Source organism: Tamandua tetradactyla, chromosome 9 (genome assembly GCF_023851605.1).
Source record: "Tamandua tetradactyla isolate mTamTet1 chromosome 9, mTamTet1.pri, whole genome shotgun sequence".
Classification (NCBI taxonomy): domain Eukaryota; kingdom Metazoa; phylum Chordata; class Mammalia; order Pilosa; family Myrmecophagidae; genus Tamandua; species Tamandua tetradactyla.
This window is the reverse complement of record NC_135335.1, coordinates 21593831-21618749: the sequence shown is the minus strand read 5'-3', so window position 1 is coordinate 21618749 and position 24919 is coordinate 21593831. Positions and strand designations below refer to the sequence as shown.

The 24919-nt window shown below is 34.8% G+C and overlaps 1 long non-coding RNA gene and 1 pseudogene across 1 annotated transcript in view; both read left to right on the top strand.

Moving 5' to 3' along the window:
• LOC143645974 (uncharacterized) overlaps nt 1-24919 on the top strand; it is a 326483-nt gene that overhangs the window by 40043 nt on the left and 261521 nt on the right. The window lies entirely within an intron of this gene.
• LOC143645973 (olfactory receptor 8U3-like) lies at nt 12553-13511 on the top strand (annotated as a pseudogene).

The following is a 24919-nucleotide window of genomic DNA, read 5'->3' as shown; positions in this document are numbered from 1 at the left end:
CTTTCTTTGGGAGACAAGATCTCATAGTGAGAAAAGAAGAGGATTTTGATTCAAACCTAGGTTTATGCCAGCTCATCTATCTAGCCATGTACTCTTGGGAAAGTCATCAACTCTGAGCCTCATTTAAGAAACGGGACTACTACTTCCAGCAGAGGACCATTTTAAAGAATAAACTTACAAGGGATACTGAATTTCTTTTCACATTGAAAATTAATGATTTTATGATTGTAGCTAGAATGATAATGCTGACCAGAAAACAGCAATGCCTAACATTTATTGTTCACTTATTATGCCCTAGGTAAGGTGTAAAAAATGTCTGCATACATTATAGCAGCAACCCTCACAAGAACACTATGTTGTGGGTAAAAATGTCCCATATTTCAGATGATAGAACAGAGGCTTAGAGAATTTAAATAGTTTGCTTGAAATTACAGCTGATAAATGTGTGAGTATCCAGATTCAAGGTGTAAGCAGAGAATGGATACTCAACCCCTGTGTGATCTCTCTACATATGTTGTCCAAAATTGCCTAAGAGTCTCCAGAATATGTTATGATAGTGTCTTTTGTAGTAATTGCAAAAAAAAATCTGGGATATTCATTATTTATAGCAATAGTATTAATATTGCATTAGAGGGATGGATAGATGATAGGTAAAGGAAGAGATAAATGGGTACATTCATATATAGATACAAAGATGCAGGGATATATAGATAATGCATACATAAGCATGTCATCACTAAACTATTTTCCATATCCACATTTTAAATTAATTTTCCCACATAGTAGTCTCTTTCCATTCAATGCATTGAACTATATCATCATAACATATCATGTAATTTGCTTACCTAGTGTTTTTGTGGTGATCATTCATATTGTTTCTAAACTTGCATCATCACAGTCTTAATAGTTACTTGTAACTTGTAGCTAAAGACTTGTAAGTGTTCTCTCCATCAGAACTCTCACTACCCTCCAATGACATTGCCACTCATTCTGAATAATAATATGGACAGAATTTTTCAACATTATTCTGATTATATAACTCTTGTATATAAAATGTCTCTGCTTCTTTCTACTGTAGGATAAATACAAAACTCATATTAGGCTATTTGAGCTGGCCCATTATATTTAAGACCATAAAACTGTTAGAAGAAAATGCAGGGAAATATCTTATAAATCTTTTACTTGGAGGTGGTTTTATAGACTTCATACCCAGAGCAAGAGCATTGAAGAAATAAATAAATAAATGGGAACTCCTCAAAATTAAACACTTTTGCACATCAAAGAACTTCATCAAGAAAGTAAAAAGACAGCCTATACAATGGGAGACAATATTTGGAAATGACATATCAGATAAAGGTCTAGTATTCAGAATTTATAAAGAGATTGTTCAACTCAACAACTAAAAGACAGCCAACCCAACTACAAAATGGGCAAAAGACTTGAACAGACACTTCTCAGAAGAGGAAATATGAATGGCCAAAAGGCACATGAAGAGATGCTCAATTTCCCTGGCTATTAGAGAAATGAAAATCAAAATCATAATGAGATATCACCTCACACCCACCAGAATGGCCATTATCAATAAAACAGAAAGTGACAAGTGTTGGAGAGGATTTGGAGAAAGAGGCACACTTATCCACTCTTGGTGGGAATGTCAAATGGTACAACTGCTGTGAAAGGCAGTTTGGCGGTTCCTCAAAAAGCTAAATATAGAATTGCCATATGACTGAGCAATACAATTGCTAGGTATCTATTCAGAGGACATAAAGGGAAGGACACAAATGGACATTTACACACCAATGATAATAGTAGTATTATTTACAATTGTAAAGAGATGGAAATACTCCAAATGTCCATCAACAGGCAAGTGGCTAAACAAGCTTTGGTGCATGCATACAATGGAATATTACACAACTGTGAGACAGAATAAAGTCATGAAGCATATAACAATGTGAACGGACCTTGAAGACATTATGCTGAGTGAGATTAGCCAGGAACAAAAGGACAAGTTCTGTATGGTCTCACTGATATGAACTGGCATTAGTGAATAAACTTGGAGAATTTCGTTGGCAACAGAGACCATCGGGAGATAGAAATAGGGTAAGATATTGGGTCATTGGAGCTGAAGGGATACAGATTGCACAACAGAACTGAATGCAAAAACTCAGAAATGAACAGCACAATACTACTTAACTGTAATACAATTATGTTAAAGCATTGAATGAAACTGAACGTGAGAATGATAGAGGGAGGAGGGCTGGGAGCTCAAATAAAATCAGAAAGAAAGATAGACAATAAAGACTGAGCTGGTATAATCTAGGAATGCCTAGAGTGTATAATGATAGTGACTAAATGTATAAATTTAAAAATCGTTTTTGCATGAGGAAGAACAAAGGAATGTCATTACTGCAGGGCGCTGAAAATAGATGGTAATTAATATTTTAAAATTTCAACTTATGTGTGAGATTAAAGCAAAAAATGTTTATTCGGTACAAAATTCATATTTTGACTAGTGCATTTCCTAATATAATTTACGTATGCAGCTTAATTGAACGCCATAAGTACATGGAATCTTGAATAGAACATGAGATTTTGTTGGTTTGTCCAGAGTGATGCCCTGATAAATCCCAGAGTGATTTGAACAGTGAATAAAAATGTATCTGCAAAGCCCCCTTTGGGGAATGGTGAGAATGGGAAAAAATTTAACTTCTCCAAGTTGAATTCTTGATATTCTTACAAGCAGTGTGGACAACCAAAGCTATACACTGAGCCCCCAGTCTTGGGGTTTGTTCATATGAAACATAACCCCACAAAGGATCGGTCAAGCCTACTTAAAATTAAGCCTAAGAGTCACCCCCAAGAGAACCCCTTTTGTTGCTCAGATGTGGTCTCTCTCTCCAGCCAAAACAACAAGCAAACTCACCACCCTCCCCCTGTCTACATGGGACATGACTCCCAGAGGTGTGGACCTTCCTGGCAATGTGGGACAGAAATCGTAGAATGAGCTGAGACTGAGCAACAAGGAATTGACAAAACCTTCTCGACCAAAAGGGGAAGAATGAAATGAGACAAAGTGTCAATGGCTGAGAGATTACAAACAGAGTTGAGAGGTTATCCTGGAGGTTATTCTTTTTTTTTTTTTTTTTTTTTTTTTTTTTTTTTTAAAGGAAAGACAGAGAGAAGGAAGGAAGGATAGAAGGAAGGAAGGGAGGAAGAAAGGGAAACATCTTTTTTTTTTAAACATTTTCTTGTTTTATTGTATTTTGTTTCTCCGTTTTTGTTACATGGGCTGGGGCCGGGAATCGAACCGAGGTCCTCCGGCATAGCAGGCAAGCACTTTGCCCGCTGAGCCACAGCGGCCCGCCTGGAGGTTATTCTTATGCATTAAGTAGATATCACCTTGTTAGTCAAGATGTAATAGAGAGGCTGGAGATAACTGCCTGAAAATGTGGAGCTGTGTTCCAGTAGCCATGTTTCTTGAAGATGATTGATTAATGATATAGCTTTCATAGTGTGACTGTGTGATTGTGAAAACCTTGTGTCTTGTGCTTCCTTTATGTACCTTGTCAACAGACAAGTAGAACATATGGAATAAAAATAAATAATAGGGGAAATAAATGTTAAAATAAATTTAGTTTGAAATGCTAGTGACCAATGAAAAGGAGGGGTAAAGGGTATGGTATGTATAATTTTTTTTCTATTTTCATTTTATTTCTTTTTCTGAATAGATGCAAATGTTCCAAGAAATGTTCATGATAATGATATGCAACTATGTGATGATATTGTGAATTACTGATTATATATATAGAATGGAATGATCAAAATAGGAATGTTTGAATTTGTTAGGTGTTTTTCAGTATTTAAAAAAATTAAGAAAAATGAAAAGAAAGATAAGAAAGTAGTAGAATATTACCACTTTCATTAAATTTCTTGAGCAAAAATGTGGATTTCTCTAGTGGCTTTATTTCATTTAGATTTTTTTTAATGTATGGCTTAGTTCAATATACAAATATATAACTTTTTATACACTGTCAAAAAAAGATTATTTTCCATTATAGTTTTATTTTTTTCTTCAGTTTCTAAACAGTGCTGTTGTTTATGGGGCATTTTAATATTCTGATTCAATGATTTCCTTGGGTTTCACTGATGTATCTTCATATTATTTATGAAATATTTTATATTTCTTCATTTAAAAATATGCTTATCTTTTCTTCGTGTATACTTGCCACATTTCTGACAATACTTATAATAGTGATATACTGATACTTCAAATCCCAAACTAACATAGGCATGTACAATTTTTGTTATCGTCCTTCAAATTTTTGCTAGATAAAGTAATTCTTGTATAGAAACTTTTTTTTTTGCATGGGCAGGCACTGGGAATCGAACCCAGGTCTCTGGCATGGCAGAGAAAACCTTTATCTAAAGCTTTTTATTATAGAAAATTTCCAACATATACAAAATTAGACATAACAACTGCTCAGCTCCAGTAGGTCTCAATTCAGGCTTGAAAGGATTTATAGCATGCATGCATGCCTATAGACAAACAAGAACGTACAAATATTATTTGTTTGAAGACTCTGATGTGCTTTCATTCACCCAAAGCCAAAAGCTCAGATACAATCGTTTGAATCTGAGGGGTCTTAGGTTTCTCCTCTGCTAAAATGGCCAAGATAAAGTAGATGATCTCAAAAGTCTAGATGGAGGCTGATGCAAAGAATTAACTGTAAGACCTTGAGAAATTGAAAACCCAGGTCAAAATACAATTCTTTGCCCCACATGTTGGCAAGTTGTGCTTGTGTATGCTTAAATCACATTGTACAATAATATCTTAATGAGTGATGCAATTTTATTTAACCCATATTGATATATTATTACTATTTTTGATGAAAGCACCCCTGCTAGAAGTTAGGAACCCAGGGGTGACCAAAAAATACAGGCTCTCTACCCTCAAGGAGCAAACAAGTAATTGGGGGAGAGACCCTAAAATAAATGATCACACAAAGGAGAAGATGATCATAAATCTGTAATAAATCCTTCCAATTAGAAGTACATGGTATGAGAGAACATAAAGAGGAATCCAATGGAGTTCAGGTGTCAGTAAATGCTTCCTTTGGAAAATGACACTTGGTTTGAATTTTGGAATAAGAATTGGCAAAAGGATTGGGAGACAATTTTCCAACTCTTGGGGCAGGAGGGCACTTAGAATACCTGCTGAAGAGAATGAAATTTAGTGTGACTAGAACATAAAGCCAATGGAGGAAGAGCAAAGCAGTGCTGGTACAGAACGCCTAGGCCAGATCACACTGGACCTTGCAGACTTTTGCATGGAATTTGACTTTTATTCTAGCAATTCTAGGAAGTCAGTGAAACATTCAATGTGGAGACATTGAATGGGTTTGTATTTCATGAAGTTCGAGACCATTAGAATGCTATTTCAACAGTATTAAATGAGAAATGATGTAGCCTGAGGTCAGAGAGTGTCAAGAAAGATAGAAAGGAAAACATAAATAAGGGCAAAATGTAGGAGGTAAAATAGATATAAAATTTGGGAATTAAGAAATATGAAGGGATCAAAGATGAATACTCACATTTTGTTTGCAAAGTAGGTTGGATAGTTGTGCTATTCACCAAGATAAAGTACAGAGAACAAAGAAGAAATTTGGGAGCAGGATATTAAGAATTTAGTCTTGGGTGTATAAAATTGGAGGTGACTTTGAGACATCCTAGTTGAGTTCAGTACTGGGTATTTGAATGTAAGTCACGATAGCTGAGAGGAGATGTCTAAGATGGAGAAACAGATTGGCGACTGTGTTAGTTAGATTCAGTTGTCAACTTGGCCAGGTGAGCATACCTAATCCTGTTGCTGTGGACATAAGCCAACAGTACGTGAATCTCATCTGTTGCCAATTACATCCGCAGTCAGCCAGGAGGTGTGTCTGCTGCAATGAGTGACGTTTGACTTAATTGGCTGGTGCTTAAATGAGAGAACGCAATGTAGCACAGCTAAGCAGCTCAGCATTCCTCATCTCAGCACTTGCAGCTCAGCCCAAGCCTTTGGAGATGCAGAAAGAAGTCACCCCGGGGAAAGTTGTTGGAACCCAGGGGCCTAGAGAGAAAACAGTAGAGACCATCTTGTGCCTTCCACATAAGAAAAAACCTCAGTGGAAAGTTAGCTGCCTTTCCTCTGAAGAACCAACAAAATAAATTCCCTTTTATTAAAAGCCAATCCATCTCTGGTGTGTTGCATTCCATCAGCTAGCAAGCTAGAACAGCGACTCATACATTTTCAAAGTTGTGGGCATTTAATAATGGGTCTCAAAGACAGTGAGTAACTAGAATTAAGAGCTGAAAAAAAGAAACAGTAATCAGCAAAGTAGGAAGAGAACAAAGGAAGCATGATGTCACAAAAAACAAGGAATGAGACAATATATAAAATTTTCAAGTTGCACAGGAAATTTAACTTTTAGTCCATTGTATTTATCAGTAGCATGATAATATAGGGTGACTCAGTGGCAGGGTGAAAACATGGACTGAGAAAAGCAAAGGATTATACAAAATTGGGAACATAGATGGTTCTTTAAAAGTTTTGACTAATGCTCTGAATTGTGTTTCTCACACACATGCATATATACAAATATATATATATATACACACACAAGTTTTTCCTAATATGAGAAGAAACTTAATTTTACCATAAACAAAAATTTCCCTTTTTTCAATTTTAATTTGGGAAAACAAGAAATGGGATGACAGTTTTGGTTTTGTTTTTTCTTCTTTCCAAAGAATGTGTGTTTTTCAAGGAATTTACATTCTAGAAACAAAACAAACACAAACAGAAGTTATAATGTGGTAAGTATATATATATTTGTATTACATGAAGAATTAGGATTAAGCCTATATAAAGTTAAAAGCTAGAAAATGAATTATTTTCCTAAAAGAGGACATTTTCACAGTATTCAGCAGAGAATTAGTGAATAATCAGTCATCAAAAATAAATTCCACTGCTTTGAAACATTCAATTTTAAAAGCAAAATGGAGGCCAATGCCTTTATAACATCTTGAGCAATCACTTTCACTATTTTTTGGTAGGATGAGAATTAGAAATTACTATTTTGAGATTTTTTTCCCATTGTCTACTTATTTCTTTTCATTTTAATTTTTCTTCTTTATTAGAGAAGCTGTGGGTTTACAGAAAAATTGTGCATGAAATACAAAATTTCCATATATCACTCTATTACTAACATTTTGCATTGTGTGTACATTTGTTACAGCTGATTATAGCACATTTTTATAATTTTATTATTAATATAGTCTATGGTTTAACTTAGAGTTCACTGTTGTATAGTGTAGTTCCATGTCTTTTAAAAGCTTTTTATTCAGTTAGCAGGTAGGCAATCTAACATTTCTCCTTTTTAATCACATTCAGATATATATATGTCAGTGTTATTAGTTACATTCACAATGTTGTGCTCTGAAGTTAATACCCTCAAATATTCTGTAGGAATAGCAAGTAAAGAAAAGTACCATTCATTTCTTTATTAAAAGGTGTGTACAGAAAATATAGAAAAGCAAGTTAATTAGAAGATGTTAATAGATTCCATTGCAAAGATGGTAAGGATGGTGAACTTCTATGAGAACTAGATTTTGATCTTGGAATGATGGGTCATAAGTAGGCATATAAACACAGATGAATTCTAAGGATCATGAGAAATCCATCTTCTGTTAAAGATGACATGATGGTCACCAGGAAAATCGAATAAATTATCCAGATTCACAAAGTGAGCTTAAAGTGTGGTAAAAGCAGTGACCTTTCTCATGTAGGCTGTTGGAGTATCTTGGTTTTATGCTTCTGATACTGTCTTATTTTTTAAACCAATTGTTTTTGGAGCACTTGCTATTGACCAGTAGCCTCTTAGTTCACTAATTTCCTTACATATAATAACTAATTTAATAAACACAAAACATTTTAAAGGATGTACCATTATTACTTATATTTTACAAGTCAGAAAATTGATATTTAAAAGAATATGGATAGGGTGGGCATTGGTGGCTCAGTGGCAGAGTTCTCATCTGCTATTATGGAGACCTGGGTTCAATTCCCGGTGCCTGCCTGTGCAAAAAAATGGAAAAAAGAATATGGACGGACATTGCCCAAGTTATCTTAGAATAAGTTACTCAGGATATAAGTGCTGATTTTATCCTTTCACAAAGCTTAAGCTCTTCACCAAAATGAATGAAGCAACAAGGTTGTTTTTATGTTTTTTTTCTAGTAGCATAGAACCTCTGCTTTCTGGAAGTTTCTGGTCAGTATATTTAAAGTATGGTTCCTTTAGGAATAGAGAAAATTACTATTTTTTAAAAAATCCCCAATATATTTTGTCCAGCTTCTCTTACTTGGAGAGAAACATGCAAGGAAGAAACATGCAAGAGTTTCACATTTAGACCCAAGGGATGTGGTAACTAATAAATCACCCAAACAAATTCAGAATGAGCTCAATGAAGGCAGGGCCATCTCTAAGCAGGTGAGTCAGATGTAGTCTGCATATAAAGCTGAACTCCCCAGTACAAGTCTCCCTCCCTGGTCAGCTGTATTATTAAAAGGAATCAAACTAGATCCAAAGACGATACCTCTGGCATCCTAACTGCATCTTGTGCTGTGCTTTAACAGCACTTTCTATGGGTGGACTCTATTTACACTTAAAATACCACTTTATCAACCTCCACCATTTTCTGTATGATACCTCCTTCCCTTCTACCTCTCAGTCTGTCTCTCTGTCCCTCTCAGTCTCTGTTTCTGTCTCTCTCTCTCTCTCTCTCTCTCTCTCTCACACACACACACACACACGCACACACACACACACAAACACTCATAAACACACACTACACAGATAACCTCATAGACTTTACCCTCCATCCTGCAGTAGTATTTACTCAGAAAAGAGAGTTAATATCACATGGCTCATGGAAGGGATATTCAGAGGAAGATGAAGTTTCATATCTCAAACTTTCCTATGAGGATGGGTCTCCAATAGTTATTATACACTTAAGTGCTGGTAGCAGTGTTTTTTTGTTTGTTATTTTAAATCCATCCTTGGCCTCTTGGAAATGCTATATATAAAGGTAAATTAAGAATGGATGGCCACTATAATTTTTGAAATATGAAATAAGGTGGAAACTCATTGGTATTTCATTCCACCGATATTTCTTCTTAGAAAGGAGTTTGAACTTAAGCAAGAATCCAAGGCAAGAGACTCAATCCAATACTCCCAACCATTGTTATGTAATATGTGGCATAACATTTGGCTTGATGTTGGGATATTTGTAGGGGGTGTTGGTTGACTGAAGAAGTCACTGTATCTGGATACCTGTAGTATATTGTTGGTCACTAGTGTGCCTTGTAGTTCAGTTGTTAAACTCTTGTGAGGATACCAAGCCTTGGAATAGAGGGCACTCTTGCTTGAAAAAGGCAATGGTGTACAGGGCAGGTCCTGGATAACATATCAAACCATGTCTTGACGAATGAATGGTGGATAGGAGAGAGGAGACAGCCCAACGGCCATTATTTTTTTCTTATCATTGAACGCTTTCTCAGTGCAAAGCATTGCCATTGTTTTAGATGTGAAAGTGACAGTAGAAACACCAGAGATATGCCCCCAGTTCTTCAAGAACAAGGAAAACCATTTAAAAGTTAATATTAAAGGGAAATTTAATTTACTCTGCAACCATGTATTGAGAATCTAGATGGGTAAAATAGAATGCACAGAAAGTAGGAGAGAGCCAAACAGATAAAACCATCTGTTTTTAAAGATTTAGCCAATTATCAGTAATGATTAAAAGTGATAATTATTTAGTAAATGGAAATGGAGTAATTGGACATTGATTTTTAAAATACTATCCTTGCCCACAGATCCCTTGGTGAGTCTCTTTGTATGAACAGATAAGAATATTCCAATTGATTTCTGCTGGCTGGTCAAATTATGAACTCAAACTAATTCAAACATAAGTTAGGTAAACAAAACCAAAAGAAAAATAAATAATTTTTAAAATATGTCTGAGAACTTCTTCACAGTCTAGTCATTAATTCATTCTTTAGGCTCCCTGCTCTCAATTGTGGCTGTAGGTTAGAATCAACTGGGGAGCTTTAAAAATACTTATACCTGGTTGTCCCCTCCTACTTCCTCTCTCCCACCTTCAAATTGTATGGGGCACTCCTGGGCATTGGTTTGTAAATCCTCCCCAGGTGATTTCAACGTGCAATAGAGTTTGTTGTGCGGCTTTCTTTAGGCAATATGTAATAAAGCAAGAAATAGCAATGCTTACTGAAGAAATAGGGTAAAATATGCCCCTGATTTTAAGGATTTCCCCTCAGAATTGACAGAGAGGTATAAATGACTGAAAAAATTAGAGACTTTGGGATATTGGTTGCTTCAGAACATCCTGGAGAAGCAAATTGCAAGCCATGAAGAAAAATTACTCTTAAAAATGTAGAGGAATTGAGAGAGTTGATAGTAAATGCAGGATGATGTATATTATATTTTATGAGTAATTTAACAAATTTTGCTTCTATGATTTTTAGTTTATCAAAGTTAGAATTCAAACTCCAATTTAACTCTCTATTTAATAAAAGCTATCTACCACAGTAAGTGTTCTCATTGATAAATTTATCCTTCTAAATGGTTCTCTGTGCTTTATTTTGACATGTTCTTAGTACCACCACAAATCCTGAAGTTGAACAAGTGTAATGAAGAAACTCTAACCAAGGAATAGTCTTTATTTTAAGTAAAGTAATGATATCTTATAGATGAACCTGTTACCTTGCCACCATCTTTCAATGAAAATTGTCTACTTTATGCTTACATCATCTGGTAATCTTATAATTATCCTCAGCTGGGCTCAAACCATAATGTCATACCTGGAATTGAAATAAAAGACTGTGAGGAAAGGTTTCATATATTCACGTCCCATAGGCAAGTTAGAGAAACTTTAATTCTGAATATTTTTCAATGCAATGATTATTTTACTAAAAAGGACAGCATTAGATACTTAACTTTTATAATTTAGAATGCTTCCATTTTAATGTGGCAATCCATATGGAAAATTTAGCAATCACTGATACACTATAGCTTTCTTTCATCTTTGTCTTCCTAAGCCTTAAATATTAGCTTGATGTTATGGAAAATGGATGGATCTCCCAGCTCTAGTGTTCTACCTGAGCAATTACCTCTGAAGGAGAAAGTGACTACAGCTTTGGGCATGTTAGCAGATTGATGAGGAATATGGGCTTTGCTGTGAAACATACCCAGTCATACCTGTTCTGCATCATCCTCTCTGTGCAGCAATAGCAGAAGCCTATTGTTAGTTTTTGGTTTTAAATTTTTAATCAGGGCTGAATGGTTAGTGAAAGCCTATCTATCATGAAGTAATTCATATATTGCACTAAATACAGGGTCTGATAAAGATAGCATTCAATTACAACAGATAAAATAATAGCAATACTAAAAAATTAAATCTAAAATATGAAAGGATTAGACTTGATGATCTCTCTAGATTCCTGTTCTTAATAGCTTATCATTCTACTTTATGGAAAATAAATTAAGGGGCAATAATAAAACTTGAAGAGACCAATATTGGGTATAATGAGAAAAATCATCTTTTTTAGTTGCTGGTAGAAATATAGATAAATATAACTATTGTGAAACATACATCAGGGGCTCCATCTACCCATATATTTTTCCATAAACTTTTGTTGAAAGCTCAATATTTCCCTAGGATATGTTGCTAAAAGTAAAATCTAGTGGCACAAATGATTAGGCTATTTTAAGCTCTAGAAATATACTGACAGACATTTATGGGAAAAGTTGTTTATCTACACATACTTTAGAATTATAAGCTATATGATAAACACTTGATTTGTTAACATTTCTGCCAATAAACACAAAAATATAGTGAACTTTGAATTGGGAAAAATACCTGTCTCTTTAAATTCCTATATTCATAAAATTGGATTTTACCTCGTTTCTCTGAACAATCTTCATTTAGTTTCTATAGCATAAATTCTGTGTAAACGGAATGGGATGTAGTAAAGTGATTGCCGTGACACATATATAATTACTTTAATGTTTTGAGGGTGTCAGCAATGCACAAAAGTTAAAAACAGGGGAATACAATATGGTTCCATTTATGAGTTACATATTTTTATGCTGCCATATATTATACAGATAGAAAAGAGCAGCAGCAAAGACTGACATTTTAGTGACACTACTAAAATGATCACCTGGTTTCATTCAGGTGATATTTAACTGTAAACCAATATCCTCCCTTAGTTTTGAAAATTACAAAGGAAAATAACTCTTAAGAAGATGATATTGAAAATAAAAGACGATCTTCCCTGGAACAAGAATGGCATGAAATTTGAGGGGTAAAATCCAATGATGTCCACAGGATGACTAATTTCAGGTAACAGGACACAAGCAATCATCTATCCTCAATTGGCACGAACCATGAGATGTGTTGTTTTTATCTTCAATGCAGCAAAACCCCCTGGAATAAATGACTGAACTTAATGTCACTTATGTTACAGAATTCATTCTCAAGGGAATCATAGAGCAGCCAGAACTTCAGGCTCCATGTTTTGTGGTATTTTTAGTTATCTATCTGGTCACAGTTCTGGGGAACATTGGATGGATTTCCTTAATCAAGACTGACCCTCGATTCCATACACGTATGTATTATTTCCACAGCCACTTGGCCTTTGTTGACCTGTGCTATTCCTCTACCATCCCGCCAAAGATGATGATGAATTTTGTTGTGAAATTCAACACAATTCCTTTTCATGCTTGTGCAATACAACTGGGCTGCTTTCTCACTTTCGTGATCACCGAGTGTTTCTTTTTAGCTTCCATGGCCTGTGATCACTATGTAGCTATCTGTAAACCCCTGCATTATTCATTTCTGATGTCAAAAGGGTCTGCTTTCTATTAGTGGCCATTCCATATATATATAGCTTTCTGGTTGCTCTATTCCATACCATTAGCCCTTTTCGTATAACTTATTGTGGGCCTAATGTAATTAACCATTTTTATTGAGATGACCTCCTCCTCTTAGCTCTGTCCTGCTCAGACACACACATGAAGGAAATTCTGATCTTTGCTTTTTCTGGCTTTCATGTGATCTGTTCTTCTTCAATCATCCTCATTTCTTACATCTTTATCATTGCCACCATCCTCAGAATCCGCTCTATCCAGGGGCGATGTAAGGCCGTCTCCACCTGTGGCTCCCACATGGTAGCTGTAACTATTTTCTAGGGCACACTGATCTCTATGTACCTACAGCCCAAATCAGACCACTCCCTGGACACAGATAAAACAGAGTCTGTATTTTATACAGTGGTGATCCCTATGCCGAACACCCTAATCTACAGTCTAAGGATCAAGGAGGTGAAAGAAGCCTCCAAGAAAGCCTTGGATAAAGTTTGTGGAACTTTAAAGATTTTGAAATTAAGGAAATAATAACAAAAATGTTTTATTAACTTCATGCAGGAAGTTTGCTAAGGTGTTTGGGGTGGCAGATGAAGTAACAGAAAAATCAACAAAAGCCAGATGGCTGAGAAACAAATACATGGGTGTGTGAAGCTGAGAACTGATCTGGATTAGCAAAATCAAACAAACATTACCCACAACACTAACTAAATAGATCACCAGGAAGTGCACCAAAGAGAATGGCTTGTAGTTCTGGACTGTCTGTGATTCCCAAGAGGATGAACTCAGACACTGCAGAATGATTGCTTTTGACCATGAAATGCATGTACAATTCTTTCCCAGCAAACACTCCTAGACCATTTGTTCTGAGTATTCTTGACTCTTGAGTTTTCAAGTGGATGTTAGGAGATGGTTCTGACCCACAGTAATCCTATGGTGAACACATTCAAAGAATTCTGATGGGTTCGTTCTGTTATCCTCAAAATAATTTCTTCTTTCAGAGTGAAGAGATTTGTTCTAGACAGAAATGACAAAACATGAAATTTTATTGAGATTTTTTTTTCATTTAAACTGCATTCAATTGAAAAATCTGTCCTATATTTTAATGATAGGAATTAAAGATTGAAAGTTATTTGATCACCATTATCAATATCTAAAAAAAATTACTGGTATTTCAAATACCTTATATAGAATCTGTGAATTCATTTGAAAATTCCTAATTAAAAGGAAATAATAAATGAAAAGACTGATCACAGAATGTGAATTTTTTTAGTTATGAAAGATAAACATTTTGAATGCTGATGATCTCTAGTCCATCAATTTGGGACTTTTTTATTTTCTTTTCTTATTTATCTTTAATTCCTAGTTTTTCTTTAATTGCATGTAGTATTTGTGAATTAAAGGAGACAGAAAATCTCAGAAGTGTGAATAGCCTATTTTAGTTAAAATAGGAATAACAGGATTAATAAAATATTAATTTATGATTTCCTGTCTCAGAAAACACATCTTCAAACATCCACATACAAAGCAAGAGAAGAAAAAACATTCTAGGATAAATTTGTGAAATGTGAACTTGCTTCTGGCTAATTAAAAGGAAGCACATTTTAATGATATTTGCTCTAGCAGAAGTGACATATATTTGATTTCCATTTTTCACTATATAATCTCGAATAGTCTTTCTATAAACCCTATAGATTGGCAGTACAGCTATCATCCTCGTTTTCAGATATTGAAATGGAGGCTGAAAGTTTGGGTCATCTTCATTTTTCATGATCAGCATAGGGAAAAGCAGAAGAGCTCATTAACTGGTCCCAGACTTGATTTCCTAATCTCAAGTCATAGGATATGTAGTCTTCTTCCAGAGAGGCAAGGATTTCTCCATCCAAAACTACTTCTCAAAACTGCTTTGTAGAGGCAATCTGAGTTAGTTCACATCATGTGCCTTGAATATTACTTATCTCATGCTAGATGCTAGCTGAAATTTAGCTCTTAAGAGTATTAATATCATTTCAAATGAGGCTTACTGTGCAGAAATATGCATGCAGTCCCATAATCCTGAAGAATGCAGATACTTACCTGTTTGTAGTATTTTAAATGTATTCTCCCTTTGCCCCCCAATTTGTGACTAAAAATCATTGTTCTGCTTAGTTCCTACTCTCTCTAGCACTTACATAACTGTGTTGTACTGAAACCTGTGTAACCCTTGCTTCCTTATTACCAAACTCTCCAACATCTTTAATAATTTAATATTAAACTCTTTAACTGAAATCTGGATCCCTCTCAAAACCTCCTCCTCTCCAGGCCACATCTCTGCAGACCAGATAATTTGCAACTCTCCACATATTTCAAAATTGGGAAGAAAAATGAGGCATCATTAATGCTCTAGGCATCGTTTCAAATTTATTATGTCTCTCATTTGTGCAAACACTTCTGATACCTTGAAATTTATATCCATTTTCATTGTTGTCATTTATAGCCTCCTTTAATTCACTGAAGACTTTGTCACTGAGATCATTTTATTTCCTCTCCCTCAATATCTCATCAGTGCCCATGAAGGCCACACATTTAATAATATAGTTTCTCAGATTCATGGTATCTTGAACCCACCAATAATCCACTTGAGTTTCCCACGTCCATGAATTCATTTTATTTTCTATTTCATCTGGAAATTGAGAAAATGTTAAATACCCTAAATTAAATCATTATTTTATGACTAAGACCTCTGCTCCCTTCTTTTATAACTTGGCTGTGATGATACAATTTTTAATTTATTCACTCATACCACTATTTCCTAAGTCACAGTAATTATCTCTTATCAATTATATCACTTTATTTAATTAATTCTGCCCCTACAGAGATTAGACTCTGTGAGTTATTATTACAATTACCTTTGCCAACATCCTAAACATCCTTGCTTTGTTTCCTTGTAGATACACCAAAATGTGGGTATTTGAGGAATGCTCTTCTCTTCACAATTGTACTTGAACTACAAAGAACACCATTCAGGCAAAAGTGAGCAATAACGAAATTATGACATACAAAATCAAACAATAAGGTGAGTCATGGTGGCTCAGCAGGCAGAGTTCTCATCTGCCATGTCGGAGACTAAGGTTCAATTCTCAGGCCTTGCCCTTGCAAAAAAAAAAAACATATAGTAATGAACAGTTGTTTTCTTTTCTGAATCAACTTTGCCACCAAGTTTGTGCTGCTATTTCAAACCCTTGGACTTTCTTCACCCCTTCCCATGTCATTTGGCATTTCCATAGATGAAAACAATTCCAACATCAGAGGGAAATTTAAAGTAATAAAATGGTAAACTTCTTGTCACCAGGTGAAAAAAACCTACCTGCTTTCATATCTATCCTTTCTAATATTTTGGTGATGGTGTTCTATTTCTAATAATTAAATCTATATTTGGCCCCCATGTTTTCTTTCACATTACAGTTTTATCCTGTAAGCTCTGGATACATGTACCCAACAGTTTGCCAGATTAGAATTAGATATTTCAGAGGTACTAAATTGATTACATTTCAGAGAACTCAGCAATGCAAAATCCACACTGCTCTGCACATATGCCTAGGCACCAATATTTTCTAAATCACTGAAAGTGGTCATCTTCCAGCCAGGCATCTAGGAAGAAACCAAGAAAACATTTTTCATATATAATTCTCCCTTCCACCAATAATGAAATAATTCTTGAAGACTACTAATTTAATCTTTTCCCCCAAATATGTCTATTTCTACTATCAACTATATTACTTATTTAGGTCTTTACCAAAATTTGCTGGGTTACTCCCTGTGATTTTTATCCTAGCCTCCAGCCTTGCACAGTTTCACATTTGTGCAAGTTTGAGTGTACTTTCTAATGCCAAAGTCTTAGCTTGTTGATCTTGCATTGACTTTAAGTCAAATTCTAAACTCTTTAATGTGGCTAACTCAACCTTTGATAAACAAACTCCTGCTTTGCAGATGAATATCATCTCTTCAACTACCCCAGGAAATGTCCATGCTCCAAAGTGATGTTTCATAGCCTCAGTTTAACATTTATGACAATGGACTGTGTACCTCATTTGGTTAGAATACTACTCCCTGTATCATCACCTCTCTACTTGGCTACTTTCTTTTCACTTACCTTGCAGATTTCAGGTGAAATTTCCCTTCCTTCTAGAAGCTGTTCACTACTGATCAAGGGTCACACTCACTAATTCATCCAGCTGTTTATTTTTCATTTAAATTTCAAATTCTTGAAATTTCCTTTAAATTTCAAATTCTTGATAACCATATATGGTTTTATATTTTCCCCAGTTTTATCCCAAGTACCTAGCAGTTCTGGCAGTTGGTAGACTTTCCAAATGGACTGGTACAATAACTGAATGAATGAATCATGGATTTGTGTTACTCCAAATCCTTTTTTATTACCTAGAATATTTTCTGCAATATGCTGTCTTTGAGTAATCCACATCAAAATCAAATAGAGACCAATAAATCTCCAGGCATACTCCATGGGTAAGAACAGTACTTAACATTATATTTAAGTACATTTAGTATATTTTATATGATTTATTGTTCCCTCTAAAACCTTTATCTTGTATTACATCATTTTAAACAATTTTGTTTTTAAATTTAATGGTGTCTCACATGCATGAGCTGGTCTATTGGGACGTGATTTTCTTAACAGGCAGGCAAAAACCACTTCAAATGGCAGAGCTTTATGCAAAGTCTAAGTATAATAACAAATTAATCATTAATGGAATAGGCATTTTAACACCTGAGAGAACAAATTACAAAATGTTTAATTATATGTGTTTTATATTTAAACATTAAAAGGGATTTTATTGAAAGTATAAGTTTCAGTAAGAAGTCATTTTATCAAACTGAATTAATTTGATGTTGGACTTTGCAAAGCTTCAAAGATGACACTAAATCTCAACTTTATGTATGTAACTCAATAATTTGATGAACTTTAAGCAAATTATAATTAGACCGTGAATTCCTTATGATGTGGTTCATAGACAGGCCTGTGCAATTAGGCAGACATTAACTTCAGGCTTATTAAATAGAACCCCATTAGGTGTGAGCCTGAAATGTAGTAATTAATTCCTTCCAATTAATAAAACACTGAACATGATACTTGATATATAAGGCAAAACATAGCTAGAAGTATTAATATATTAAATTTTGGAATGAGAAGAATAGTTTTGTATAGAAGAAAAAAATTCTGGAAGGTGCAAGACAGTAGTTGAGGAAGAAGTACCTGGATGAATTAATTTAAATGAACACAAAACAGAAAATGTTGGTATCTAATGTGAATTCCTGCCAGATAGAATCTACCAAAAAGGAATCTTATAAGAATGACCCAGCTAATGAATATAAGCCAGGTTTTCTTATTGATTGTCACCACATTAGTAATGTGTCCATGAAGTCATGAGTGGGCTCCCAAAAATATGCTTTCTGTCAAGACTGATATAGCTATGGCCACCTTTCAGTGCTCACCTTACCAGCAGCAAAAAAAATCTCCAAATCCTCTAAATGGAACCATTTCTCAGTGACACCAGCCAACAACATGGCAGAAGGCAGAACCCATCAAATCAGTTCTAGGTTAAAGAAGGAAGTAATTTGTCTTTATGGCAACCAATATGAACACTTGATAAGTATGTGCCTTCTCTGGCTTCCCTGCTTTTGCCAACATAACCATTTGGGTGTTTAAAGAAGGTTTTAATTATGGCATTTTATTCCACACAGTGTTGCTTGAGGAAAAGAAATTCATTTAAAATCAATGGAAATTGTAACAATAGGACTATAAGAGTCATTGGTCTTATCATTATAAGCCTTAATGCAAAGAATATTTTTACAAGTGTTTGGTTAAGACACTTGACTGGAGAGAGTTCCTCCAATTGAATCTGTTCCTGATAAATGGTGCTGTCTTCACCATAGCAGGAATTCAAGGTACTGTGTTTCAAATGTAGGAGTGGCACATCTCATCATCACACTCAGTAACTCATTGAGGAATTTGTATTCCCAATCTCTTTTGGAACTAGAGGCTCAGCTAGCTCATTGGTCTGATACCTCAAGACAGACACATCCATCACGGAACACAGTAGAAGTCTCACTGAACTGGAAACCACAATATTACCTGGGCTTTTTGTGTTCCTCTTAGTGGATCAGAAGGAAAAGAAAGGAGATAATTTATTGGTTGTGAAATCAACCCCATTAGGATGAAATGCTACTGTTTCTAAACACATAATGGAAGCAAGAATGATTGTAATTAGAATTCAGAGCATGGAGGCCACTCCTTCTGTGAGTTTCATGGTGAATCCATAAATACATGAAATAGTGGCCATTTGAAGACAAGTCTCCTAGGCATGAGAAATTCATAAGGCAAATGGTAACAGATGGTCATACATCTATCATATGTCATGATAGAGGGCAGAAATACTTTACACACTGAAAAATACTTTGCACACTGAAAATGTGATAGATGTGATAAAGAAACAAACTTGAGTGTTTAAAGCATATCTTTTTATGCATGTGACACTCAAGTTTATTGTTGAACATGCATAAAAAGATCTGCTTTTAAAAAAGATATGCTTTTAATTTCATGTAGAAATTTCACTACAGTGTTTGGAATAACACAGGAGGTATAGCAAAAATCAGCAAACCTATAAGGTGAGTTAAAAAGAAAACACAGGTATGTGAAGTTGAGTATTAATTCGGATTAGCACAATCAATCCAAAATTACTCATGGCACCAACTAAAAAGATATTTAGAAAGATCCCCAAAAGAATGGTCTGAAATTTCAAATCATCTTTAAGCTCCAAGAGGATGAATTCAGCCATTGTTAAATGACTGCTTTGGCCATGGCATACATGTAGAAATTTCAATAAGTAAGTTCATGCAAAAGTTCTGAGAAATCTTGAATCTGTAAGAAATTATCCAAGTTGATATTAGAAGATAATCTATTGTTCACAAAACATGTTAAATTTATTCAAAGAATAACCCTGATATATGTTCTTAATTATTTTTTGGTTTTACTTCTGTTTTATGTATGCTATGTTCCAGGTAGAAATTCCAAGGTGTAAAATCCTTTGGGGAGTAAGAAATAAAGAGAGGATTTCATTTAAATTTTATTACCAGAAAAATAGATAAGTCTATACTAAAGATAAATAAAAGGTAGCAAACAAAAATATGAAAATTAGAAAGTGAAGAATTTTAAAAAAATATATTAAAAACAATACTTTAAGTTTCAGAATTATGGTGCACAAATTTTAACAGTAATTTACACATGTTAGATTAGAAAGTTTGTATGAAGAAAAACACTTAAGAAGATGTATTATGACAGGCCATACACCAAAGATTAATAGTGTATCTTAAGGTGTAGCTTTCTTTTCTCGTATTTGTATATCTAAATTTTCAAATTTTTTAAAAATCAATATTCAGTGCTTATAAGTTAAGGAACAAAAATGAAACATCAAAACTGTCCTGAAAGCACAAGCATATTTACATATTTAGACATATGCTAATGCATGCATGTGTACATATGGTAGGTGTAGAATTAAGGAACTAAAAAGTACAATGCTTAAAAGATGATGTAGGGCAGGCCACCATGGCTCAACAGACAGAGTTCTCGCCTGCCATGCAGGAGACACAGGTTCGATTCCTGATGTTTGCCCATACTAAAAAAAAAAAAAAAAAAGCATGTAGCAAAATGGCAAAAAAGGTCCTGTATTATCAGTAGTTACTTTAAACGTGAATGGATAAACTCTGTAGTCAGGAAGGAGAGACTGACAAAACGGATTATGAAACATATTATTCAGGGCAGTGCAATGGTGGCTCAGTGGCAGAATTGTTGCCTGCCATGCCAGAGATCCGGGTTCGATTCTCGGTGCCTGCTCATGTCAAAAGAAAAACAAAAAACCCAGCAATGATGCAGATGTAGGTTGCTCACAAGAGACTCACCTTAAATGTAAAGAGACAGATATGCTAAAAGTGAAAGAACAGAAAAAATATACATTCTTTGCAAATAGTAACCAAAAGAGAGCTTCAGTGACTATATTAATATCAGATAAAATAGACTTTAATTAAAAAACAGTTATGGGTATCAAAAAAGTAACTAAAGGGGACAATGCCACAAGAATTTATAACTATATTGACACCTAATGACAAAGTCTCAAAATATAGGAAGCAAATAATTGAACGAAGATATAGATGGTTTTATATTAATAGTAGAAAACTTTAACACATTAATTTCAATAATGCATAGAAGATCTAGAGAGAAAATAAATAAAGCAATAGAAGACTTGAATGATACCCTAAATTAATGAGATCTGACAATAATATTTAGAACATTTTACCCCAAAACAACAGAATACATATTCTTCTCTAGTGCACATGAAATATTCCCCAGGATAAACCATGTTACATCACAAACCAAGTCTCACTAATTATAAAAAAAATCAAAAGCATACAATGTTTCTTTTCCCAGCACAGTGGGATGAAGCTAGTAAACAGTAGTATATGGAAACTGGAAAATTCACAAATACGTGGAAATTAAATAACATACTCTTAATCAACATTTTGTCAAAGAATAAATCACAAGGGAATTTAGGAAATATATTGAGGTTAATGAAAATGCATGCACAACATACTGCAATTTATGTGATAACTCTAAGGTAGTGCAGAGATGGAAAATTTATAGATGTAAATGTTTACACTGAAAAGGAAACAAGATCTCAAGTCAAAGCCTTAACCTCATAGCTGGAGGACCTAAGAAAAGAAATCTAAAACCAAAACAAACAGAAGAAAGGAAATATCAAAGATTAGAGCAAAGATAAATGAAATAGAAAGTTTAGAAAAGAGAGAGTGAATCAGCAAACACCTCCCCCCAAAAAAATCTTTGAGATCAATAAAATTGATAAATGTTAGATAGACTGGTAAAGAAAAATAACTATATCATAAATAAAAAGAGAACATTTTCACTGACCCCACAGAAATAAAAATTATAGTAAGAAGATACTAGGAATAATTGCAGGCAAACAAATTAGATAACTTGATGAAATGGTCAAATTCCTAGAGACATACAAATTACCTACACTGAGACAAGAAGAATTAGGAGATCACAAAAGACCTTTAACAAATAAAATGCTTGGTTCATCAATTCAAAACATCTTGAGAAGGGAAAGCTGAGGGCAAGGTGGCTTAACTGTTGTATTTTACCAAACACTTCCAAGAATTAACACTGATCCTGCTTAAAATCTCTCAAAAAACTGAAGAGGAGGAATGCATCCCAACTCATTCTATGAAGCCAGCCTCACCTAATATAAAAAACAGGTAAAGGGTTGTGAGGGCAGTTCAGTGGTAGAATTCTCACCTGCCATGTGGGAAACCCAGGTTCAATTCCTGGCCCAGGCAGTTCCCAAACAAACAAACATAAAACCAACAAAAGCAAACAAACAAAAAATTCAACAACATGGTGCTGCAATAATGGGATACTCACAAGGAAAGAGAATGAAATGTGACCTCACCATATAACATACAAAAAAAAAGCAAGTAAAGATACTATAAGAAAAAAAAAATTACAGACCAATATACCTTATGAACATGAAGGCAATAATTCTCAACAAAATAGTGACAAACCGATTCCAACAGCATATTAAAAATGCATGTATACCATGATCAAGTAGGATTTATCCCAGACATGCAAGCATACTTCAACATCAGAAAGTGAATTAAAGCAATATGCATTAATGGAATAGCCATAAAAAATGAAGGTCATTGATAAAAAATCAATTATCTCAATTGATGCAGAAAAATCATTTGACAAAATCCAGCACCTTTCTTGACAAAAACAATTAGAAAAAATCATAATAGAAGGAAACTTCCTCAACATGATAAGTGGCATATATAAATGATCCATTACTAGAATACTCAATCTGAAAGATTGAAATTTTCCCCATAAGATCAGATATAAGACAAAATGGACTACTGTCAACATTGTTATTCAACATTATTTTGAAAGTGCTAGCCAGAGCAATTAGGCAAGAAAGAACAGGTATCAAAACGATAAAGGAAGAAATAAGACTTCTTATTTGTAGACAGCCTTTCCTAAATATAGATAGCCCTGAAAATGCAACAAAACAATTAGAGTGATAAACCAAGTCAGCAATGTGGTGGGGAAAAGATCAATACTTAAAATACAGTAGTGTTTCTATTCACTTGTGATGAACAATTTGAAGAGGAAATTTAGAAAAAAATCGATTTAAAATTGTGACTAAAAGAATCAAATAACTAGGAAAAAATTTAACCAAGGATGTGAAGGTCTTATACATGAAAAAAAACATAGACAATAACTAAAATGAATCAAAGAAAACCTGAATAAATGGATTATTCAGATTAAATATTGTGAAGATGTCCTTATACCCAAAATGATTCACAGATTCAATGCAATTCCAGTGAAAAGTCTAATGGCCTTCTGTTCTAATTTGCTATTTTATAGTTCTAACACCAAGAAAATTTTCAATTAAAACAGGTCTATAGAAATGTCCAATCTAAGGCATCCATGGAAAGATACCTAGGTTCAAGAAGGCCAATGACATTCAGGGTTTCTCTCTCAGCTAGAAGGGCACATGGCAATATCTGATAACTTTCTCTTCTAGCTTCTTGTTTCATGAAGCTCCCTGAGAGGTATTTTCCTTCATCACTCCAAAAGTCACTGGCTGGTAGACTCTCTGCTTTGTGGTTCTAAGGTGTTCTCAAGCTTTCTCCAAAATACTTCTTCTTTTATAGGATTCTAGTGAACTAAGCAAGACCCACTTATGGGTTTAGACATATCTCCATCTAATCAAGACTACCTACTCATGGTTGAGTCACATCTCCATGGAGATAATTTAATCAAGTTTCCAACCTATAAAAAGAAGAAACCATTCCTCCCACAAGATTGATTAAGATTAAAACATGGCTTTCCTAGGGTACATAAATCTTTTCAAACCAGTACATTCCACCCTCTGGAACCTAAAAAAAGACATGTTTTTTCCATATACAAAATACATTCATTTCATAACAATATCAGAGGACCTTAAGCCATTCCAGTAACATTATGAATACAATACAATGTTAAAATCAGTACAAAGTCAGGTTTAGTCACGGTCTGACCTAAAGCAAAGTTCTCCTCTAGCTCTGGAACTATATAACCCAGAACAAGTTATTTGCTGCCAACATACAAAGGAAGAACAGTTATGGGATACATACACCCACTTCCATAGTGAGGAAGGAACACAGGGATCACCAGACCCATACAAAAGTCCTACCCTTTCCAAAGGCCTACAGAGTGGCCCACTGCTTTCTGAATGCAACCTTGGGGGACACTGGGGAGACCACCTTTTCTTCAACTCCACCCTCTCCAAGCATTGGGGCTACACCTGGGTTCTCTGTCATCTCTGGGGCACATGCTCAATCCCACTATGTGGTAGCAGCCAGGCTCTCCTCAAACACTAGTTAATGTGCTCTACCTTCTCAAAGGCCTCAGGTGCCAGGGCTCTTCCACTGCAATGAGGTCTACCTTCAGGGCAAACTCACCCTCTCCAGAAGCTTGGGTGGGCCCACGCTCCTGGCCCAAGGCTACCTTAATGTCAGACCCTAGCCTCCATAGCTTTGCCTCTGAGATTATTTTTCCTCCAATGCATCCCTTCTCATCCCTCTCAGTCTTGACTGGCAGTGGTTATCTTTATACAGATCCCACAACACTCTTGTTGGCTTTTTATGAAGTAACCTTGGATTGTGCCCATTAGACATACGGGCATTCCATAAATCCTCCATGGATAGCTCCATGTCTGATCATGGCTTTCTCTGAAATGGCTGACTGATTCCACATTTGGCCAAATCCTCACATGTGGCACCATTCTGTAGGGTCTTCCTTCCTGGAAGCCCATAATTTTCTAGAACAT